Source organism: Podarcis filfolensis, assembly GCF_964270895.1.
Source record: "Podarcis filfolensis genome assembly, chromosome: 3".
Classification (NCBI taxonomy): Eukaryota; Metazoa; Chordata; class Lepidosauria; order Squamata; family Lacertidae; genus Podarcis; species Podarcis filfolensis.
The window spans coordinates 37677074-37700582 of record NC_139606.1 but is presented as its reverse complement, the minus strand read 5'-3'; the positions used below and the strand labels follow the sequence as shown (position 1 = coordinate 37700582).

The 23509-nt window shown below is 42.2% G+C and overlaps 1 long non-coding RNA gene across 2 annotated transcripts in view; it reads left to right on the top strand.

The window, feature by feature from the left end:
• Positions 1 to 23509, top strand: part of LOC310759874 — a 98501-nt gene that overhangs the window by 5545 nt on the left and 69447 nt on the right. Inside the window, exon 2 of one of the 2 annotated variants that reach the window (XR_014546597.1) lies at positions 19512 to 19665. This is a non-coding gene — a long non-coding RNA (uncharacterized lncRNA). Of the gene's footprint in view, positions 1 to 19509; positions 19666 to 23509 lie in introns of those variants that run through there. The other variant, XR_014546598.1, reaches the window with a different exon arrangement.

The following is a 23509-nucleotide window of genomic DNA, read 5'->3' as shown; positions in this document are numbered from 1 at the left end:
GTTATTACTTTGTCGAAAGAAAAAGAAAAAGACTGGAGTAAAATGTGTACAGCAAAAAAGGAAAAGAAAAGTGCAACTAGGTGTATTACCTTGTGTTTATTTTTTATGTGCTCTTGTGGGTAGCTATCCAAATGGCAAAACGTGTGTTTTCTAAAAAAAAATAAAAAAATCTCAAAAACGGTTTTAACTTGCTATCTTACTAAAACTTTAAGTAAAAGTGTGGTTGTCTGGGAGATATCTGGTCTGAGCTCTTATTATTAATCCCATGCTTACATCCCATACTACTCTACCCAGTATAGGGAGTAAGGTAAAGGTAAAGGGACCCCTGACCATTAGGTCCAGTCATGACCGACTCTGGGGTTGCGGCGCTCATCTTGCTTTACTGGCTGAGAGAGCCGGTGTACAGCTTCCGGGTCATGTGGCCAGCATGACTAAGCTGCTTCTGGCGAACCAAAGCAGCGCACGGAAACGCCGTTTACCTTCCCACCAGAGTGGTACCTATTTATCTACTTGCACTTTGACGTGCTTTCGAACTGCTAGGTTGGCAGGAGCAGGGACCGAACAACGGGAGCTCACCCTGTCACGGGGATTCGAACCGCCGACCTTCTGATCGGCAAGTCCTAGGCTCTGTGGTTTAACCCACAGCGCCACCCGCTTCCCTGTATAGGGAGTAGATTGGATCAATTAAAATCCAGAGAGTTAAAGGGTTGTTTAAATGGAGGCAGCCAGAGCTAAATAGCAGCATCAATGCAGTTAACTCGAAAGAGTTGTTGATGTGGTTGGATGGCTTGCCTTGCTCCCTCCTCATGGTGCAAATTACGCCCGGCCCCTTCTTGTAATGTGGCAGAAGATCCCACGCACATCTCTCTAGATGATGTGAAAGATACTTATCGTATTGAATTTTTCAAACATACTCATAAAACGATGAAAAGATTTGAGAGTCAAAATACCAATCAAAGAATAAAGCTGTGGGTAGCAAACAAATATCGGCACACGGTTGGCAGACATTTATCTTAGCAATGCAGTGAAATGAATGCCCTTTCATTAATGTTACATTTTGTTCTTTTCACACGCTCATATATGACAGCTCAGTGTGCTCTTCTTTCAAGGTCACTATAGTCTGAGATGGTTTTGTCTCTTTGTATTCAAAAGCATCCTGTTTCTACCACCACCCCTTGACAACCCACCAGAAGTAACTGCTTGGAACAGATTTATGTATGAATGCACCTAAAATGCTATTTCATCAACCAAGAAATCCATGATTATTTAAATGATTTTGCGGGAGGGATGGAGGGGGTGGCGTAATTTAATAAAGTATAGTAGGGCCCAGATCAGTTAAATATTATTTAATAAGGAAACATCACTTCCATTTCTATCCCTATAATATTTCAATAGCATTCTTGTAGTTGGTACAGGATATGTGGTGCAATAAATTATATATTTCTTATACCACCCCCCAGCCCTCAGTTCTAGGAAGAACACATAGGACCTTCTTTTCTTCTATGTATTTGTATATCTCCATTGCTCCATCACTTCAGTTGACAATCTGATTACTGCTGCACTTGTTATTTATTTTCGTAGCATTCAAGGCACCATTAACAAAACATCACCATAGCACTGTACCCAGAGAAGGGTACCCTCAGAGAGAGGCTCTCTGAAAGTTGGTTCCTTCCCTGGAGGAAGTTTATCTCGCCCAACCCAGAAAATACAACCTGCTAGCAATACAAAGCAGCAGCAGAAAGAAGAGCAATGCTAGAAGGCACTCTAGCAACCAGCTCAAATATAGCCTGAATGGTAAAACAGCAGGAGAGAACAATTAAAAATTAACTACCAGATAGACTCTGCTCAGCACTTAAGAGATAACGAAGAAGATCCCAAGCAAATCTTCCCTTGGAAGAGAGTTCACAGTTGATGTGCTGTGGTCAAAAAGTTGCTTTCTGTTTCCAAATATCTCTATGTTCACTTTTTTCCCTTTTTTTCAGTTGAGAAAGTGACTCTGTATTAGACTTGCACTGATAAGAGTATATCTCAGTTTTTAATTTAAATGGTACAGAGTACTGAGCAGTTGGACAGAATATTAAGCTTGCATAAAGGTGATGCATTAACTTTTTAATCAAAATCCATCCTCCTATTCACCATACCCAAATTATAGAAGATTTAGTGATTTGAATTTCATTTTACTGTTTTTTTTTTAAAAAAAAATCTGAAATTTTAATGATGTATGAATCATTAACATGCAGTATGGAGTGTTAGGTTAACCTGGCTTTTAAAAGCAAGCAGTAAGTTTCAAAGACTAAGAGAGGCTCTCTCTCTCTCTCAATTTGAAAGGCTTATAAATAGCAAAGCTTCGCTCCTGTTGGTTCAATCATGAATCTGAAATTGAGCTTCAGTCTCCTGGACTTGTTGATACATATATCAAAGCAGGACTTGGAGGTAAAAGTTTATGGCTGAAGTCAAGCTCAGTTAATTGCTACTCAATGAGCTGAATCCCAAGTACCCTGCAGTCTCCTTTAATATATGGGCAACAGTGATTAATAAATAGCAAGCTAGACCTAGAAGCAAATGAAGGGAATTTTTAAAAAAGTCAGGTGACGCATGTGGGGATGCAAGATGATGGGGCTGGTTGTACGGAAGTGATATGTAAATTTGGGTTAATTGGACAACTCTTTACATGAGACTTTTTTCATTTCCCTGTATTTGGGCCAACCCAAAGCATTGCCATCCATTGCAAGGTGACCAGGGCAATTTATTGGCTAAACCACTGAGCAATACAGAAATTGTGTTACCGTGCGTCAGTAGATAGATAGGTAGCAGTAACTTTTAAACTCAGTTTTCAGTCTCCTTCCTTCTAATCCCTCCCCACTTACCCACCCCACAATCTGAGTTTTTCTTTGTGTGTCACTCAAAGTAGAAGTGGCCTACTGGCTTCCAGTGAATTTATGAGCACAGTTCAAGTTTTATTTTTCCTATTTCAAAGCCTTACATGGCAGGTAGGTGTGCTCCAGCAGGGAGGGCCGGGGATGCCCAAGTTGGTTTTTCATTAGAGCAGAGCCAAAAATAAAAATAAAACCCAGAATGCTTTTTTGCCAGAGAAAATTTCTTAATGTGTTTCTTCTTCTCACTCCCTGGAGTGTGGGGGGCAGGGAGCCACATTGCAGAACGTTCTCCATCATTTTTGTGGTGTTTGGCATTTCATTTTTCAGAGGAGGGAACAATGTGTGTATGCTTGTTTTGTTTTTTAAAATAACAATCCTATTCCTTCTTTACCCTTTAGACTCCTACGATCAGCCACTTGCCAAAAAGCAAGCACACACTATAAGTTAGCTTATTATGAGGGCTTCTTGATCACCAAACCCTGAAATGCAAACCCTTTATTATTTAATAAACTACAGAATGGATTCTTTTAACCCCCATCCTGGCAGGAGGAAGGTTTCCTGCAGGTCCAGGTTCTTGCAATATCAAGTGGATATCAATGCTTATTAAGTATCTGCCATTAGCTAAGAAGCTCTTCAGAAGCTCAGACGGATGAGCCACCTCTTCAGCTTGTACAACAGAACATCATGGATGCCTATGGCACTTCAGTCAGAGACTCTCTCTCTCTCTCTCTCTCTCTCTCTCTCTCTCTCTCTCTCTGTGTGTGTGTGTGTGTGTGTGTATCTTATCTGAGTAAGATGACTTTGCCAAAATCAAATTTGTAGAGAGAGAGACTATCTAAAACACAGTTTTTCTAGACACCTTCCCCCACCGTTTTTTCCTTTCCAATTGGATAAAAATTGGTTTGGGAAAGTAACCAGGAGCTTTAAAAACATAGGAGTCTACCTGTCTAATATGATTTTTGCACAGATTTCCCTTAACATCCTTAATTTGGAGATAGACAACTAAATGCCGTATATACCTTTAATTTTGTTGTGAACAGAGGATCTCTGCTTTGAAGATTTCAGCTGGGGACTGATCCTAGCAACAAATCTTGTTAATTAAACCCCTCATTTTTTAAAAAAATAACATCAGGAGTAAAAAAAAAAAGTAGCTTAATGCAAATTCTGTTCAGGTTGGGGAGATGCACACACTGCCTGAAGGTGGTCAGTTTTCTCCAGGTCTGCTCCAAACCTTAATTTCAGGTGTTCCAAAGATGATTGTGGGTTAAGAAGGTGTCATATGAAAGAAAAGGCAAGCTAGAGGGTTTTAGGCTGCAATGCTAACCTCACTTACCTGGGAGTAAGTCTCACTGAATTCAGTAGGATTTACTTCTGAGTAGGCAAGTCAGTTACAGCATAGGTACTTATACGTTCAGCTGCCGTTGCATGTTATTAAGAAGTTCCTGTTAGCGCAGAATGTGGCAGCTCATCTCCTGATATGTGCAAGGAGGAAAGATCATTCAGCCCCTGTTTGCTTTCAGTGCTGGTTTTGATCTGTAAAGTCACATGCAAGGAGAAATTATTATAACACGTGAGCCAGTGTGAGCTGCTGAATCATTTTTCAATCACCTTCTGTGCCTCCCTCATATTAGTTGGTGGAATTGGTAAGGAGAGCCTGCAGAATCAGGCCAATAACCCATCTAGTCCAGTGTCAATGGCCACCCTATGGGATGCCTCTGGGAGACCCACAAGTAGAACCCAAGCACAGGAGCCCTCTATCCTCCTGCAGTTTCCAGTAACTGGTATTCAGAACTATTGCTGCGTCCGACCATGGAGTCAAAGAATAGCCATTGTGACTAGTAGTCATGGATAGGTCTTATCCTCCATAAATTTGCCCAATCAGCCATCTGAGTTGGTGGTCCTCCTCACTACCTCCTGTGGGAGTGAGTTCCATAGTTTAACTTTGTGCCGTGTGAAAAAGTACTTTACATCTTGAATGTTCCAACATTTAGCTTCATTGGGTGTCTGTAAGTTCTAGGGTCCTGAGACAGAAATACATTTCTCTATCCACTTCTTCCGTGCTGTGCAGAGTTTTATAAACTTCTATCATGTCACCTCTTGCTTGTCTTTTCTCTAAACTACAAAGTCCGAAATGCTACAACCTTCCCTGATAGCGAACTTGGATATAGGAGAGCTTCCCCACGCCTAACCCTGCCCAGTTGTGGTCCTCACATTGTGCAATCACTCTTCCAGACAGAAATGACACGTTTTGCACACTTTTAAGGTAAAGATAAAGGTACCCTTGACCATTAGGGTCCAGTCGCGGATGACTCTGGGGTTAGGAACCAATATAAAGCTGTCAACCAGGGTGAGTCCCCCAACACTGCCAGCACCAACCTAGCAGCTGGCTCCTTCCTCACCATCACCACCACCATAGCTGTCAACTTACAGATTTGAAAATAAGGGACCAGCAGCCTCGAAAATAAGGAATCAGCAGCCAAAATAAGGGATTTTAGTCAACCACCCGAAATATGAAGTTAAAAGGGACCAGATAATTTTGGAGAGCGGCACCGGTTTTTAGCCCTTTGTTTCCAGAGGTTGCTGCTGAAGCTGATGAAACACTGCAATTAAATAACTACAAGCAGCAACCACTTGTCGCGCAAAACAAAGTTCAAGTTACGAAGATGCTACCCCAGGCAGAGACACTCAGTTTGGCGGCCGCGAGGAGGATGGCGGTGGAAGGGCCCGAGGCTCCCGCCAGTCCCGGCGGGGAGGGGCTCCCGGGGGCCGAGGCTGGTCAGAGGAGGCCAGAGGGGGGCGGGCTGGACAACCAAGCAACACCGCTGGAGTCTCCCTCCTGCCTGGCTGGCAGGGAGGGAGTGAGAGGAGCTGCTTTCTTTGAAACCCAGGAAATTCAAGGGACATCATCAATAAGGGTCAGCAGCAGGACACGGCGCTGGGATAAGGGAGTTTCCCGCCAAATAAGGGACGGTTGACAGCTATGACCACCACTACAGGCACCATAATTTTTTTTAAAAAAAACTTATTTGGGCACCAATGAAAGAAGAGGTTCTAAGATGGGCAGCTGCTATCATCTTTGTTTTTTACACAGTGCCCGTGAGAACCAATGTATCATTGCTATGTCAAGAAGGGGACCTAGAGATATGGTGGGTAAATGAAGAGGTTGAAGCCTGTAGCTACCCAGCTCAACCCTTTCTCTTCTCAGCTGTAGGTCATGGAAAAGTTTAAAAGCTCAGGGGGGGAAAATACACAGAGACATGGGATGCCACTATTAGCCTTTGTGAGTCTTTGTGTGGCATGTGGGCCCCAACAACTCAAATGCTGACACCGAGCCTCCAACTAATTAGTCAGTACTCCAGGATCATTAGAAAAAATTGTTACAGTCTCAGAATTAGATGTCAAAGGTGCATGAACCATCCTTTGGGGGAGGGAAATGCACCCCCCTTTTTGTATTTTAATTTCACTAATATCTGAATATTATTGCATGGAACTCAAGGCAGCTTGCGTTACACAGGGTTCCCATCTCTTGTTTATGCACTGGTTATACCTGTTAATGCACCACATGCCTTCTAAACATGCTGTGGGAATAAAGTATGTGTCCATTTCAATTGCATTTGCCCAGGAGAGTTTTTGAAAGATGATTTCCCAAGCCTTCCAACCCTTAGCCCTTCCCAGCAAGACCACCTTTTCTTCATTAAGAATAGCACCTTATAATTGAAATACCTCCTTTCCTACAAATGATTTCTTCCACATAAAAAACACACCACAACACAACCACTGAGAGAAGAGAGGCAGGGAGAAATATCTCAGGTTACCGCAGCCACTCTTTATTCCCCTCCCAAGGACTGATTTGCTGCAGACAGGCTTCACTGAGCATATTAAATTCTTCTCTTGTAATTAGAACATTAATATTCCCACTCTTTCTCTGGCTTCCCACTAACACTGGTTTTAATTCTTCCCCTCCAGTCACTTGGCCAAAAAAAGAAAAAAAGAAAAAACACTAAGATGAAAATCTGTATTCAAAGCAAATCACAGTACATAGGACTATGGGCTAGATCATACCTGGCATGTGAATGTGTGTGTGTAACACAATCTCCACAGAAAAAGGAATACGTATGCTGTGTACAAAAAGGAAAAATGATGAGCAATTGCTGCTGCTACAGGATGTGTTTGGAAACGGCTGCATGTTGTGGGTTTGAACATCTGTAATTGTGGGAACATATGGGGCTTGACTAGATATGGCATGGGACTGGATACCCGTGCTTAGGATCTCATGCACCTGTAATAGATATATCTATATCTATAGACATAGCTATATATAGACACAGACACTTAGAGCAGCCATGTATTTGCAGCGGGGGCAAGTTGGACTGGAACTTTGGTGCTGAGGATTCTTTCCCAGTGTTCCACCTTCCTTGTTCAAATTGCTTTTTCATCAAACCTGTTAGTTGCCTATGAAGCAAATATCAGATTTTAATAAGGGTGAGAGAGAGAGAGAAAGAAAGAGAGAGAGAGGAGTGGGGATTTGGGGTGGGGTAGAATTGGTTCCTCCTGTCCCAGCAGCACATGCCTAATCAGATTTGGGCCCTCCATGATCTGAATCATCATCATTTTCTTGTCAGAGATAAATGAACTAGATCTGCCACATCATGTTTATTGTGGCTCATAGACACCAGTACAATGTTCACCTATGATGGAATTCATGTCCGCATGGGGAAAATGCTATGTATGAAATAGACCTGGGTATGTAACCTGCCCCAGATTTTGTACACGTTCGATATTCAAACAATATATATGGACAAATGTCACTATCTTTTGGACTTGGCTGGTATTTGGCTGTTCAAGCCCTTTAGTGGAACACTATTTTATTCTGAATATGTTTAGTAGGGCCAGTTCTGGGGTGATTTCTAATACTTGCTTAGTTATTTTACATATTACTTGTATGGCTGTTATCCAAAATAATTGGATTTGGGGGCATTCCCACCACATGTGTATGTATGTGCCAGTGGAGGTGCACCCTCTCTAGCATTTTGGTGTGGTTCCTGGGCGTATTAGTGCTAATTTCCTTGGTGTTAGGTACCACCTGTAGATGAGTTTCAGAGTGAGTTCTCTCCTTCTCGTTGATATGGATTTAGGGGGGGGGGTTAGACCACATTCTGGTCCACTGAGTGGATCTCATATCCTATGTCATCTTCCCATTGTTTTTTGATTACGTCTAGGGGATTATGTTTTTGATTACGTTTTGATTACTAGAACCTTTAGCAATCTGAATCTGAACAGCCACAGACGTCAAGGGAGTGGAAATAAAAGGCAAAACCTCAAAATTAGGGCTCTTTGCAGATGACCTAATGGTCACAACGCCAGACCCCATAAACACAGCAACCTCCCTAATCAGAGAACTCAACACATTTGCAATGGTAATGGGCCTACAGGTAAATTTTGCAAAGTCAGAAGCTATGTGCTTCAACACCCCTCCTCACACCCAAAAAGAACTAGCTAAAGTCACCAAGATAAAACTTTGCCACACCAAGTTCAGATACCTAGGGGTACAAAGAACCAGAAACCTCAATAAATTATACCTCCACAACTACAACCCCATGTGGTGGCAAATTAACAAGGACCTAAAGAGATGGAACAACACGAACTTCACTCTCTCATACAAAATATCCATGATCAAAATGATCACTCTCCCAAAACTAACTATTCCAAACCCTCCCAATCTGGATCCCCCCAATCCAACTTCGAAAATGGCAGAAAAAACTACACCTATTCATCTTCTCACACAAAAAAACAAGAATAAGCCCCAAATATCTGCACCTCCCCTCCTCAGAGGGAGGATGGGGAATCCCCAACATAGAAACATTCCCTCTTAAACAACCCAGTAGTAAAATCAGCAGCAACTAGGCCCCTGACAACCTTCGAAAACCTCTTCCTAACAACAAAGGGACACGGGCAAAGGGATGGTATCCGCAATATACAAAATACTACTCCAAAACCCCACAAACCCCCTAGACATAACACTATTTTATTCTGATCTTGCAAGGTTTCTGAAGCACAAGTGTGGCAAAAATTTCTGCCTCTTCTAAATGAAATAAAAATTAAAAAGGCAATACTGAGTAGGTAGAGAGTGTTGCTTAGCAACACTGATACTGCAAACTGGAACAGCTTAGGTTCATCACATTAAATGAGGGAGTCATGACTGAGGACTGATTCGTATCAGCGCATAGGTGTACCTCACAAATTTTCTAAACATGTTATGAGTGTCTCAGGGTTTGAGCAGGGTGCAGGATGAGGCAATAATGTGACTTGAACATCACCAGTGGACACATTTCACAATGACAAAAGAGTTGTGCGAACTGGTCTACTCTTTGGCAACGTAGCGTGCGGCTGAATGTGATTTGCGTAAGCTTGGGAGTCTTGTTATCTGGTGAACTCTGTTTTGCACCAACAAGGTGGTATTTAATGCAATACCGATGCAGATGGGGAAGGGAGGGTTTAATCTCATGTATTTTGCTCATTAAAGTCAGAATTCTGCTTTTGAGGCCTCAAAACACTTTCAGAGCAAGCCTGCTTATGACAAAGCAGGCAAGGTAGTCACAGCCAGAATTCCCTTATATAAACGTACATCGTCAGGACCGTTTTGACATCAGTGCAACTTAACCATTAAGAGAATTGGTTATGTTCATAAGCCATTGCAGTTTAAGGAAATGTAGACAACTTCCTTGCTCTGTAACACAGTTCAAGGTCCAACAGGAAATCATTCACTCTCCTTCTGCAAAAACGCAGATACAAAGCAACTATCTGGCTGTAACTAAATATGTACACTCTTGAGCTATCAGTTCAAGAATGTTTTTGCTGATAACTTGCCTCATTCTTAATAGGGCAACACCTACACTGCAATGGCCCAAATCAAAGATCTACAAGTACCCTCATCAGCTGACCCTTTGCAAGTATATGCTTTAACCTGGAGAGGGAAACACCAGAGAGATCCTCTTCCTGCCTCCATATTTGGGGAATGTGGTGCAACACCAAGTCACTTGGAAAGCAAGGCCTCGCAGCGTTCGAAGTGTCTCTGAGGCTCAGTGCAACAGGGCTAGAACCAGCCCTCTCTCCACTTCAGAGCTGGGGAACAGGGCAAAAACCTAGACACTCTGGTTTTTGGACACAGTGTTGAAACCAAGCAACCCCTCTCTGTGCTGGGGATGTGTGTGGACAGGCTCACGACAAGTGTCCATTTTTTCTGGCTGCAAAGGCTGGTCAAAACCTGTGGGCTCTGCCCATCAATGATAACATGTGGCCTAATGGCTAATACATTCGGGCCTGACATGGGAGGCTTGGGTTCAAATCTTGCTCTGGGATGCGTGACAGGATCTCACAGCATGGCTGTACAACAAGGGGTGGCTTGGGTCATAGTATTGAACTCAGAACTTCCCAAACCCTGCCCTTCTCCATGTTCATGCAGCCTGTTGTGCTACAAGGGGATAATACAGGAGGTAGAGTTCCTACCTGGACCCCAGGCGAAGGAGATGGGAGAGGAATAATGTCTGATACAGTTGGAATGTATAGGAGGAGGTGGGCTGCCAGATCACAGTCTTTTCAATCTTCTGGCTCAGAGAAAGGAAGTAGGTGGCCTCCCCCTTTTAACAACAAGAAGGTTTTGTTTTTGTGACCTGGAAGTCCCACTTTTTCACCTTCCTCCCTACCAGCCCTCATTAGGGTTGCTGCCACCTGCCTCCGATTAGGCACCAGAGATAGAAACCAGCACAGCTGCTCTGGGGAAGATTAGGGGCCAGAGGCTGAGGCATCTACAACATGGAGAACATTTCCCCTCCAGCAGAGCAGGTAGGAACCAAACGATGGAAAGAAACTTTTAAATGTGTGGCTTAACAAAAGTTAAGGCTTATGTATAATTTTGAGTGGCCACCTCCTTTTTAACCATAGCCAATCACAACAGCATTTGTTAAAAGCATGCTTTCCTGTAGAAGTCTCTGTTTAGGCTGCGACTGTTTGAGTATTCGTTTTTATTATATACATTTCTTAGGAACTCAAATAAGGACATGGGGTGGGGGTGGGGGGAGGGATGCTCTTGTATTTATCTATAGTGTGAGGGCAATTCCAAACGTATACTTTACAGTCTTTTAAATAAAACTGTTGTCCTTATGCAGCAGTTGGGAAAAGGTTAACTCGTAAAGGATATATTTGTATACATGTTTCTGCATAACCACCTCTTATATATCGCTTCTGTACAAGCTTGTATACTTCTGTATATCACATCATTTCTATATGATGTAGGAGAAAACAGGAAGGAGGACTCCTTCCTGAGGCGGTTGGTGGAGTTGATAAACCAGGGCTGTTTGCTGGGTAGTATGGTCTATCTTAGAGCATTTCAGGGGTTTGTGGATTATCAACAGCCTCTGTGGTCAGTAAATTGTATTGCAGAGAGTGTCTAACTTAAGGCATTTTTATTTATTTTAATGAATAGATAGCCCTTCAAGAGTAGAAGTGTTTTCCCATCCTCCTTTATATAATACATTTCTTTATATAATATATAAAGAAGCTTGTGGTACATGTCTTTATTCCATTTTACAGTTGAAGGAAGCTGAACAATTGTTGCCAGGGACAGCAAGTTCTGCAACCGCTGTGTTAGTAGTGTGTGTTTTTTAACACCTTGGCTCAGATGGTTTCCATTTTACTTTGCCTATAAAAGGAAAGCTTAAGCAGAAGATTGGTCACACAGGAAAGATTCCTTGTCTAGTATTAATATTGTACCCAAACCTTGCTGTTGAGATGAACAAGCAAGTGGCCCCAGCTGCCATTCAGCTTGCAGGGCACCTCTGGAAAATGCTGCTGCCCTACTTTCTTCGGGGCCTAATGTATCAAAAACTTCATTCTATCACCCTCTTGAGTGGCTTTGAGTGCCCTGAAAAGGAAGGAAAGCTGGACAAGAAGCACTGTAAACTCACAATGCTGTATGACAAACTAAAGATGGTTTTAAAACTGATTCCCCTTTTCACCTGGAGTAGCACAGAATTGCACAAAACATCCTAGGGAACCTGATGTGAAAAACAGCTTAATAAAAGAAGCTTTCTGCAGTTGAGTAATACAATGCATTGCAGCCAGGTCACAACAAAACACAGATTTTTAGGAGCTCTAGCCAGATGGGTGCATGCTCTGAAGTAAATGTCACTCCGCCCCTTACGCTTTATCTTGTCTCTCTATTCTCATATGGGACACAAAAGACAAATGTGGAACAACTTCATATTAGATACAGTACTAGACGAAACTGGCTGAACTACTCTTGTGCGATGCTGGATTGGGGGTAACTTTTAGCCAGAATGTGGGTGATAATTAAGGGAGCTTTACGACACGTCTAGACAAATTAAATAGCAGGGAATGGTTGTATTGCTTCAGCTTTTCTGTCAGATAATGTCTAGCGCCCTCTCCCATTTCAGATGTTGGGTGCTTCAGCGCAGTCTGGTTTTCCAAAGACCCATTTGCCAGATGGGAATGACACACTGTGCAGTACATGCAGAGATTTTGAAAGGGGATGGAGGAAAAGCACCTTCCAATTCCTGGGATGCATGTTGTGCTCCCCTCCCTCCTCGCTTTGTGTACAGTGTGGTCAGCTGTCCTCTGGATATGGTAATGGGACCCTGGGTTCCAGAATGACCTTCACAAACAGTCTTGTGCTGTTGAATGCCTGAAGCAATGTCCTTGCAGCGCTGGATTGCTTGGAAACCTTGGTAATAAAGTCAGTATGAAATTCCCTCAAACCGATACTTGGCAAGGTTACTGCTTCACATGTAACTTCCGCTCTTAAAAACCATGTCAGAAGGCGGCTATAGAAATGTATTTTCTTAATATGTATGAATGGTTTGCTTATTGGTTTTTCCTGGATGCACATGTCTGATTGCTGTCTGATTCATGTATGTCAGTGGCTATATTCCATTTGCAAAGCTGCATAAAGTTGTAGCTAGGAGTGTCTTTTAGGGAGCCCACAAGAAAGAATAGGAAGATGGCATGCTGGACCACCTTTAATTAAAGCTAGGGAAATATAGACCTGGTTTGCACACAGTCATAAGCCAGACCATGGCTTAGCATGAACATGCAGATTCCTGGAGACGAGATTGCGACCACTGTTCTAAGAAGCTTGATTTGTGGTTTGTTTTGCTCCAGACATGACACAATCTGTAACCAAGGTCTGTTCTTGGTTTATGGCTTGTGATTTGCCTAGAGCAGACAAACAATGGAGCTTGGGTTTTGATGATCCGTGAAGCCAAGCTATGACATTGTCTTAGGAAGTGTGGCACCAGGAGGAACATGGGAGGAGCCACAGTGGCTGTGCTCTCCTCTCTGGGAACCCACCAGCACACTCGCCAGTTCCTGCCAAGCTATGGTTTGTGAACTAAGCCATAGAAGATTATTCAGTTTTAAAATGGTTCCTTCCCACACTATTTTTTAGTTAGAGATTTGGTTTGTGGAATAAAGAGATCTGTTGTTGCATGTTCCTAGAGAGGACCAAGGAGTAAGAAGGTTCCCCCCCTCCCCTGCCGCACGGAGTCAGTTAAGTGTTTTAACTGCAAAACAGCTGCCACAATTCATCTGTTAGAAGATGAAACAGTTTAATATTCTCTGGGCTGACTGGCAGTCCTTGCTCCTCTGTGATTCTGCGTGAGTCACTATTGTGGGTGCGCCTCCACTGAAGGTAGTTAATTCTGCTGTCTCTCTGCATTGGGAGTGATGGAGTGATCCAGCCTGATGCAGAGATGCGACAAAATTACCCGCCCTCAGCAGACACTGATTGGAAGGAGGAAAGGCAGAGCAGTGAATTATAAAGAGATGAGAGAGACAGTGGACAACATCCTCTGTAGGCTTTATTATTATTATTATTATTATTATTATTATTATTATTAGTTTTATTAGGGGGGAATCCAACAAAATAAACTTCTTCATTTTCAAAACTAATTTATTTTCCACACCACACTAGCAGTTCTCTTAAGCTCACAGCACAAAGTTTTGGAAATCCATAGTTTTGCTCTGTGTTCAGGCTTAGATGTATCTATAGCTGCATCTGTTTTCAATCAAATGTTATGGTTTACCCTGTGAATTGTAGTTTGGGGAAGGAGCTGAGGCTTTTCTTTGTTGCCTCTGGAAGGCTGATGATCCCTGCTATGAAGATTGACTCCTCACTCTCCACAGTACTGTTGCATGCATTGTAATTGGAATCTATCTAAATGTTGATAAGTTATTTGGTTACATAGCAGATGGTTTATTGGCAGTAACAGCATCTCTTAGCAAGGCCTGATGAGGTTGCCTCTCTTGCCTGCTATTCATTCTGCCCAGTGGCAGAAGCAGATGACAATGGGATTTGAAACCGAGGCCATCTCCACTTTCAAACAGCCTGTTATTTTGACTTGGCACATCCGATTGAGATTTAAAACGGGTGTGTGCTCCTCATCTGTGTTACATTCTGACATGTCGCTTTCAAACACAGGTCATTCAGACTGTGATGGCATTTCTGTTTGGCTTTTTGTGCCAGTCCTAGAGAAGGCTCCTATGCATTTAAGAGCCATACAGAAGAAGGAATATTACCAAGTCCTATCTCCCCTGTTGCCACGCCCTGTCCCTCAGTTTTAATTGGTATAGGAGTCCTTTTTGCAATCTGGATCAAGCAACCCCAGTTTCTTTGGATATGTTGGCATGTACAAAGTACAATGAGCCTCAGTTCTCACTAGAGGTCACTGTCAAGTGAAAGAAACCATCAAATTTTAGTTTTCTACTATGGTGGTTTTGTTTTAGCTCCCCTGGCAAGGCATCCCCATACTGGTGCCCTTCAGGGGGTTTGGACTACAATGCTCATCAGTCCCAACCAAACGGTCCAAAACATATTTATGGAGAGCCCCAGATTCTGGAAAATTAATGTAGGTTAACACATACACTTCTTCCAAGCAATCTTTTTTTGGGTGGGGTGGGCTGGGAATATTTATAATTTTAGAATAATGCTATCACTCTACATGGTGTTGTACAGAGTAATACATGCCAAAAAATGGCCCCTGCAGGTACAGGGCGGTATACAAATTTAACAAATAAACAAACAAAGGGGTGGTGAACCTTTTTAGTTGAAGGGCCACATTCCCTTCTGGATAAGCTTCCATAATCTACATGTGTAAGTTTAATTAAGGAGTTAATACCATAGAGTAAGCAGTCCTGCCAGGCATATTAATGCCCATGTCCCCTCAGTCTACCTGAGAAGCTCAGTTTGTCAAGAGGTTTGATTGGTTGCTCCAGCTCAGACTGCACGGCTCTCACAAGCCACTCTTGAGTTCCTGTACCAAAAATTTAGGCACTTTCATCAGTTTGCAACTAAGCCAAGTTTTACTGCCTTTGCAACTTTCGGAAGCACATGAATCCAACCATTGGGATGTTTGTAAGTAAACAATTTTAAACTTGCCAAATGTGTGGTCATTTTCTGTGCTAGGGGAAGAGAGGAACTATGGAATGACATATTTTAAAGGCATAACAGCCTATATTTCCACACTTTACTTTGCTGCACGTTTTGTGATTTTAAATCTCTGCTGGGGTTCTCTCACCAAAGAGTACTTGCCCCAAACCTGGATCTTGGCATCCAGGAAATTTCCCATACTATATTATATATTTTCCCCCATGCACCAACAGATACAAGAATCACACCTAAACTAACAATCATATTTTTGTCACCAATTCTGCATACATGAGTAAGATATGTGCATAGGGATATCATGGGTAGAAGCTGAAGAGAAATGTCTGCTCCTTATAATTTGCTCAAAATGAAGGTTGTTTTATAATTCCATCTTACAAACTTATTTTCCCACTCACAAACTTTTATTATGACTTCCGTTGCATCTTCCATGTGAGCAATTTTCTGCATTTCACATCAGCCTCTGATCATCCTAGGTAGGAAATGTTGCTTGTTATTCATTCAACTGATAGAAAGCACTTCTTTGCCTCCCGTGAGCTGCAGAATGCTATAATGAACCATTCTATGGTTCCAAGGAAGAAGGGGTTGCTCCTGTGTTAAGGGCAGATTTTAAATTTTGCATAAATAGGAGCAGGGGGAGTGCTGGAACCCCCAGCACAAATGGCTGAGCCACACAAAGAGAGGGAGGATATGTCTACAGGTAAAAGCTGGGAACAATTAAGTGACATGCCGCATTGCTCTTATCTGCTAAAGTAAAATTTTAACTTGGATTTCTCTGAGAAAGTGACATGTCTGAGAGAACAAAACACCTTGCTTTCATCCTAATGCTATCCTGCGCTCATCATTTAACACCCACCCAGTGATTGTCTGTTTTGTTGCAAAAAGCAGCTTTGTATCGTGCATTAAAACGATTATGCCTTTGTAGACTTGTGCTAGAACTCTCCCTTGCATATTTCAATTCCTGTTATAAATATATTAAAAGTTATATCGTCTGCCAGCAAAGTTTTAAGATACCACAAAGACTTAATATATACTTTTGGAACATTGCATAACTAATGGTGCATTCATAACGGACCTGGGGAAGGGGTGGGATTCGTGGCAATTTTTAGACTGCAATTCTATACCTACTTAACCTGGGATAAAGTCCCCCTGAACTCAGTGGGAGTATCTGAGGGTAAGGCTGCACTCAGATAACAGTTTATTTCATTTCCCCAATCTCCACAGTTTATTTGAGCTTTCTCTCAACGTAGAAGCCACTTCCGAAAATCTAGCAGAATATGGTTTAGCACTAGTTTCTGTGTTAATTCTTATGAAAGTATCCATTTTTTCTTAATTAATTGTGCTTTGTTGTTGTTGTTGTGCTCATGCAAGTTTTGATTGTCCCTCCCATTTTACTGTTATAAATGATGAGTGGAGGACATGATCTGGCTGGGAGCCTGGGTCTGGAGCTCCCCAGCACACCACAGGCCATTTTGACTGGTGGGAGGGCCACCCACCTCTCAATCAAATGACATCACCATAAAGTCAGGTGACCAAACAGTATCTCCCTCCCCGACTGCCTTGACTCCCTTTAAAAAAAATGGTATTATGCTGGCCACTTTCCAATATTCCAGTATCTCTGGGACTAGTTACATATTTTTGCTAGATCAACAATTTCACATTTCAGTTCTTTGAGAACTCTCATGGTGGATGCCATTCAAGGTTGGTGATTTGTCATATTTTATTCTGTCTATTAGGCCTAGGACTTTGTATCTCACCACCACTCTGTGCCTCAGTTCCTCTGGCTCCCCTGCTGCAAACATTCATTCAAGCTCTGGGAATCTACCTTATATCCTCTGCTGTTGAAGACAAATGCAAACAATTCATTCAGCTTCTGTGTAGTCTCCTTTTCCTCCTTGAGCACACCTTGCCACTCATCTGCAAAACCAGGCTGTGGGCTGCTTTTTGTTTCTGTAAAGGGTTGTTATGGGGAATCAAAGGTAGATTCTCCCTGAACCTTCCTAATCGGTGACAAATAAAATTGCATAGAAAAGAAGACTATAAAGCTATGTGTATGTATCTGCTCCCTCTGTTTTTTACTAAAACTGAATACAGTAGCAAATACAGGGAATAGGCAAGGATCCCATGGCTATAGGAGGTAGGGGTAGGAAGTTCCTAGTGAGGTCTCATGAGGAAGGGAAATAACTCTGTTTCCTTATAGGATGAGTTACATAGAACAAAAGGAGAGCGATCTAAAGAAAAGGGGAATGAGCTTGAGGATTTTAAGCATTCCTACCACAGCACATTTGGGCACTGTGTACAGAATTGAAGAGGAAATCTAAGAGGATAATGTCATTTTCAAGGCTTACTACTGAAGCTTTGTGGGCAAACCCTTGGTGCTGGCATCTCAACATTTACCAACACGAACGACCATTCATTACAGTCCTGGTAGGGATGGTCCTTCTTTGAATGATACTTTGGTCTTGCCAAAGCTCTTAAATGACCAAATAGCACACCTGTGCAAAAGGAATTGGGTGAAATGTAAGTCATTTGCATATATCCCAAATCCTCACAGCTTCCAAAGGTAATCCAACTTAACGTTTATGAGGATAGCCAGTGCACACCATTGCTTATTCCCTCTGCTGTGCATGCACAAGCCCTTGCTTGGCGCAGTCATAATCGCATAAAAACTTTAGAAGTTAAGGTGTTTAGGGGCAGAATTAAAATGACAGCAAGGCGGAGCACTTTGGTAACACCATACTATAAGTAAGGGCTTTTAACTGCAAAACACAGAGACTTATTCAGATTGTCAGTTGCTAAGATACTGGTACATGGTGTTAGCTCTGTTGGATTCATCCCAGATGGTTACCTGAGCAATAGTTTGTAATTTAATTAATTACTGTCCAGTCTGCTCCTGCTATATTTTATTTTATTAAGTTAGGCAACTGCTCTTTTTTAAAAGCTCAGCTATCTTTCTAGAGTAATAGGGGGTTGTTTAACTCAATCTGAATCCATTTACAATGAGTATCACATTCATTTTTCATCAACAAAGAACTACCAAAGTTGAGTGGCCGCTTTTTCTTTTTAAAAAAGAGACATTTCCTCAGTGCTGTGTCTGTGTCTCAGCTAATTGGACACCTAGCTTTGCCAAGCCTTCTAGAAGATTTAGACCTCTTCTAAAGGAAGCCTTTAAATTACTTAAATCCTATGCCAGGAAGGTACACGAGAAATTTGATTTCCCCTTTATATAGTCACAGGGAGAGAGAGAGCATGTTTGAAAGACTCACACATTATAATCATATTTGTTACTTGTTGGTACGTTTGTGCAGTCATTGCTGTTGTTGGGAAAGGACCATAGGTCAGTGGTAAAGGACACGTTCTGCATGCAAACTGTACCAAGTGCAATTCCAGCTCAGGCAGGGCTGGAAGACTCCTGCCTGAAAACCGCTGCCCATCAGTGTAGACCAGGGTAGCCAACATAGTGCCCTCCATATGCTGTTGGACTACAATTCCCATCAGCCCCTATCAGCATGGTCAGTGGTCAGAGATTATGGTAGTCTACAACATCCAGAGGGCAGCACCACATTGGCTACTCCTGGTGTGGTGCATGTGTATTCTGTACAGTGGTACCTTGGGTTACATACGCTTCAGGTTACATACGCTTCAGGTTACAGACTCCACTAACCTAGAAATAGTGCTTCAGGTTAAGAACTTTGCTTCAGGATGAGAACAGAAGTTGTGCTCTGGCGGCATGGCGGCAGCAGGAGGCCCCATTAGCTAAAGTGGTACCTCAGGTTAAGAACAGTTTCAAGTTAAGAACGGACCTCCGGAATGAATTAAGTACTTAACCCGAAGTACCACTGTACTCAAGAAAGCTAAGGCCCTGTGCACAATGCAACCTGGAAGTAAATTCTCTTGAACCCAGAGAAGATTACTGAGTAGGATTGTGTGGTTAGGGTAAGAAGCTGACCTGCAGTTCTGTGTTTTCCCAGGATGTCTGGGAAAAGCATAACTGCCTTCATTCTGCGTCTGTTCGCATGTGGTGCCTTGCCTTCAGCCTACACTGATGATTTGATCAATTAGTTAATTAATTAATACAGCTGTGGAGATTGCCAGTTGCTGTTTCTATGTTTTCTGTATAATGGGAATGAGTGGAGTTGAGTGATTTTCCCCCCTTTTCTTTTTAAAATAAATTGAAGAATAGAGCTGAAGAAATCCGAAGGTCATTAAATGCAGTTTACCGATGTAAGGCAGAGGATGATCATCTTGCTATCGCTCCTGCGCTCCCAAGGCCACCCAGTGCAATCGAGGCCACAGTCTTCTACGCAGAGAGAATGGACATGCTGCAGAAAGGTACCTGTGGAGCTAATAGTTTCAGGTCACTCGTGCGAGAGATGCCAGTCACATTCAACAAGAGGGGGAAAGAAGGTTGGTGGCAGGCATACCTGTGCAGAAAACCAGGGGAGAACTTGACCTCCAGGATGTTGTTAAATTGCTGATCATTCAAATAACAAGAATGAAATGTCTGTTCCTGTTCTCGTTAGAGCTCCAGAGCCATAAATAAGTCAGACTCTTAAGTGACTTGGTGCTTGTTGAGGGCCATTTCGAGAATGCACCACAGGAAGAAGGCGTGATTATAAATAGTGCAACAGAGCAGCGCAGGGAGACATCACTTTTCAAAAGATGCATTAGGGTATATTTACTCACAGAACAGAGGGATGATGCTAAACTATGAATATGTTCTAAAGATAATTCACTTCTTTATTAACGACCCTTTGGAGTGATAATTCTTCTTTCTGTCTGGCTTGCAGGATAGATCTATTCTGGTTCAATAAAGAGGCTTCGTTTGTGTTTAACGCAGGTAGCCTTGAGAGGAAATGAATGCTCTGCTGCTGAAATTAATGTTGAATGTGGCTTGGAGCTACCTGCAAATTCTGCTTTCGTAAAGTGGTTGCTGTGTACCGTTGGCTCTGAAGTTCAGAGCCTGCCTGCCTAAATGAAGTGCAACATACAACACGCCTTTTCGCTTTCCCTGTCTCGCATATCTTTATATTTTGCTCCTTTCTGCAATAGAAAGTCATTTTGGTGCTTTTCTGGGGGTGTCAATGAGACGGGGAGTGGGGTATCACTTATGTGCGTTACGTTTAAGTGCAGTGCTTTGCCATCTTGCTCCCATGAGTCCCAGTAGCAACAATGTGTGGAAGTTTGTTTCACTGCTAAAAGCCTGCAGTCAAAGAAATTGGTTGCTTAGTTGCAAATCCATACATGAAATTTAGGCAACCTCCCCTCCCTTCTCATCATGCATTCTTTCTTGGGCTATACTATCTTTTTAGAGATGTCAGGTCACAATGCTTATTGACTGATGAAGCCATAACTGGTACAATTCCTGTGTTGTGGGCCTTGATTCAGCACCTTGCAACACTATTTGAGTTCTGTGGGGTTTTTTTCTTGGTTCCACAGCTCATTTCCCCCTCAAGTTCCTCCTTGCAGGCTGCTGCTTTTAGCTACTTTGCCTTTTGTCTCAAACTCTCTAGCCTAGCTATTTCCTCTTAGATCCTCCAGCTATTAAGCACTATGAGGTCTTTGCAGAGTTCCATGTGTGGTATATCACTCCTTGCCCAACCTCTCTCCTGCCCCTTTCCTCAGACTTGCACATTTGGTTTGAACTGATAGAATTATAGATGGTGCGCCTCCATATGGTTTGTTTATGTGGATTTAATAATCTGTTGCTATGTAAATTTCTACCTCTAATTCCCCCCTTCCATTTTACAACACTTTCCCTGTTACGTTCTGCTGCACCTGGGCCTGCAATGTGTCATGCATAATAAAGACAATTTGGTGTCGTTTTCAGTTTGATACAATGGGACTCTCAAGGTCTCTTTTGGTAACAGCTTTATGCAAAAACTAGCAAAATGCCCACCATTATGATAAATACAGTGGGAAATAATGGTTGGGTTGTTTACTGATTCTCCTTTGTTATCACCCTTTTCCTCACCCCTACATTGATCAAACATGGATTTGGGAGCCCATGTTTTCCAGTGTGAGTTGTTTGAGGGTATTTTTCAGGCTACTGAAAGGGTGTCCTGAAAAAATTGTGTTTACATTTATTATACACCCACTTAGCTCTGTAGGTCAACAAATCTGACGAAAGGTGGTTATTTATTTAGTGACTCCAGGATAGTACTTTCACTTTTTTTCATTTATTTCAATCGCTTCTTGATATTGTGGGAGATTTTAATTATTTTATTGCAAGGCAATGAAAACTTGCGAATAGAAGGCTTTTAAAAATAAATAAATCATGATCTTCAGGTCACACATATTTTGACATTTTACAGCCTGACCAGTCAAAATGACTTCAAATCCTCCGGCTACTCATTTGAGTTGGTGAAAAAAACCCATTAACAGCCCACCTCCTCTGCTAACATAGCAAGTTTGCTTTTTCTCAGGTGTATTGTCTTTGCATATTATATTGTTGAAGATCATCCTCCTCTGCTGTTTTGTTTTGAAAGGACTTAATGAAAAGCCATTGGCAAAATCACTTCACTCTAGCCAGTATTTTGCTTTATTTAGTTTGGTAAATACATTGCAGATTATTTATTCCTCGTTAAACTTAGATGAATGCGAGACTTCCATTACCTTAATAGCTTCATCATAACTATCATTATTATAATTTTTAAAAAGTTTGCTGAAATTAGGAATACAAATTGCATTTTTATCCCACCCTTCCTCCAAGAGACTCAGGGAAGCATGCATGGGTTTCCTCCCCTATTTTATCTGCAAGGCAGGCTAGTCTATGGGAGAAGTGGGGGGTAAAGTCATTCATTGAACTTTGTGTCTGGGGGTATGAGCATGGGTCTCTCCTGTCCTCATTTGACTCACTAATCCATTGACTTTGAAACCAGAGTGATCAGCTTTTCATTTAAAAAGCATTGTCCTGTTGGCTGGGCAGATGACATGGACAAGATAGGCATAATCAGGAGAAAGCATTGCAAGGAAGGCAGGTCTGGAGCTTATTGGCTTTTGAGATTCCAGAGCACCAGTTTATGTTGCTGGACCAGTAAACCATTGGTTTGCTGGTTTCCTATAATAAACAACCTTCCTATTTAATTCTGCTTGGGAACATAAGTTGAAAAAGTGGTGGTGTTCGTCTGCTCTCATTTATTTGGCTCCCTAGGAGAACATTTGTGTCTCCTTCCATCCCACCATAAGTGCTGCATGAACCATCTAATTTGAATCTATTTGAAAATAGCAAATTGAGGTGGAAAGGTCCCTTCCTGAGAAGATTTAAGCCACAGTTTTTCACAGGACTTGTTTTCATTATATTACATCTGCAAATCTTCCTAAGAGTCCTGCAAAGGTCCTAGCACACATGATTGAATGTGTCCTTATTCCACACCAAACAAATTGAAGTTATTTCAATAGTCTGAAGATTAGATAGCATTTTCAAAGGTTATTCTCAGCATTGCAATAGATGGCCATGCTTTTCTCCCTCTCTCCCTCCCTCCTTCCTTACCTTGTGAGTTCAGGGGCATGCTAATTAGGGTATGTACCTTTGTGTTCCTAAATAAAGTTCTGCAAGCAGTAAATCTTTCTATAAATGTGTTCACCTTATTTTTTACAGGAGGCAAGTTGAGTTTTGCTTCTTTGATAAAGCAAGAAGGGAGGTGGGCCCATAATGGCCTGTGCTTGTAGACTGGGTCAAGAGCTGAAGGGTGAAGGCAGTGTCACAATTCATGGAAAGTTAATAGCTTTACAAGCATGCAAGCATATGTAACTTTCTCTGCATAATGGAAAACAAGAGTATAAGTAGTTTAAGGGCTTATCCACACTTAGCTTTTTTCCCTGCTCTTTCCAGGCATAGGAACCACTCCTTAGCTCATGCTAGACAGTTTCCAATTCCCTGAGCGCATTTATACTGTTATGCACATGCCACTTCCTCAGCAGTGCTTAGCTGAATGTGGTTCCCTAGAGACAGAATTAGACATTGGCTCAAAAGGTGAGTGTAGGTGGAAGAATACTACTTAACACCTTCCTACCTACAGCGTATCCATTGCCCTACTTCAGCTTTCTTCAAAAGGAAGTACCCCAAGATGGGCAGCATCCTAAGATGGCTTCATATTCTGACAGCTCTTGCCCTGCCTGCCACTCTGTCCCATCAAACTGCAACTTCTCTTGGGTTCCTTTTTACAGATGATCA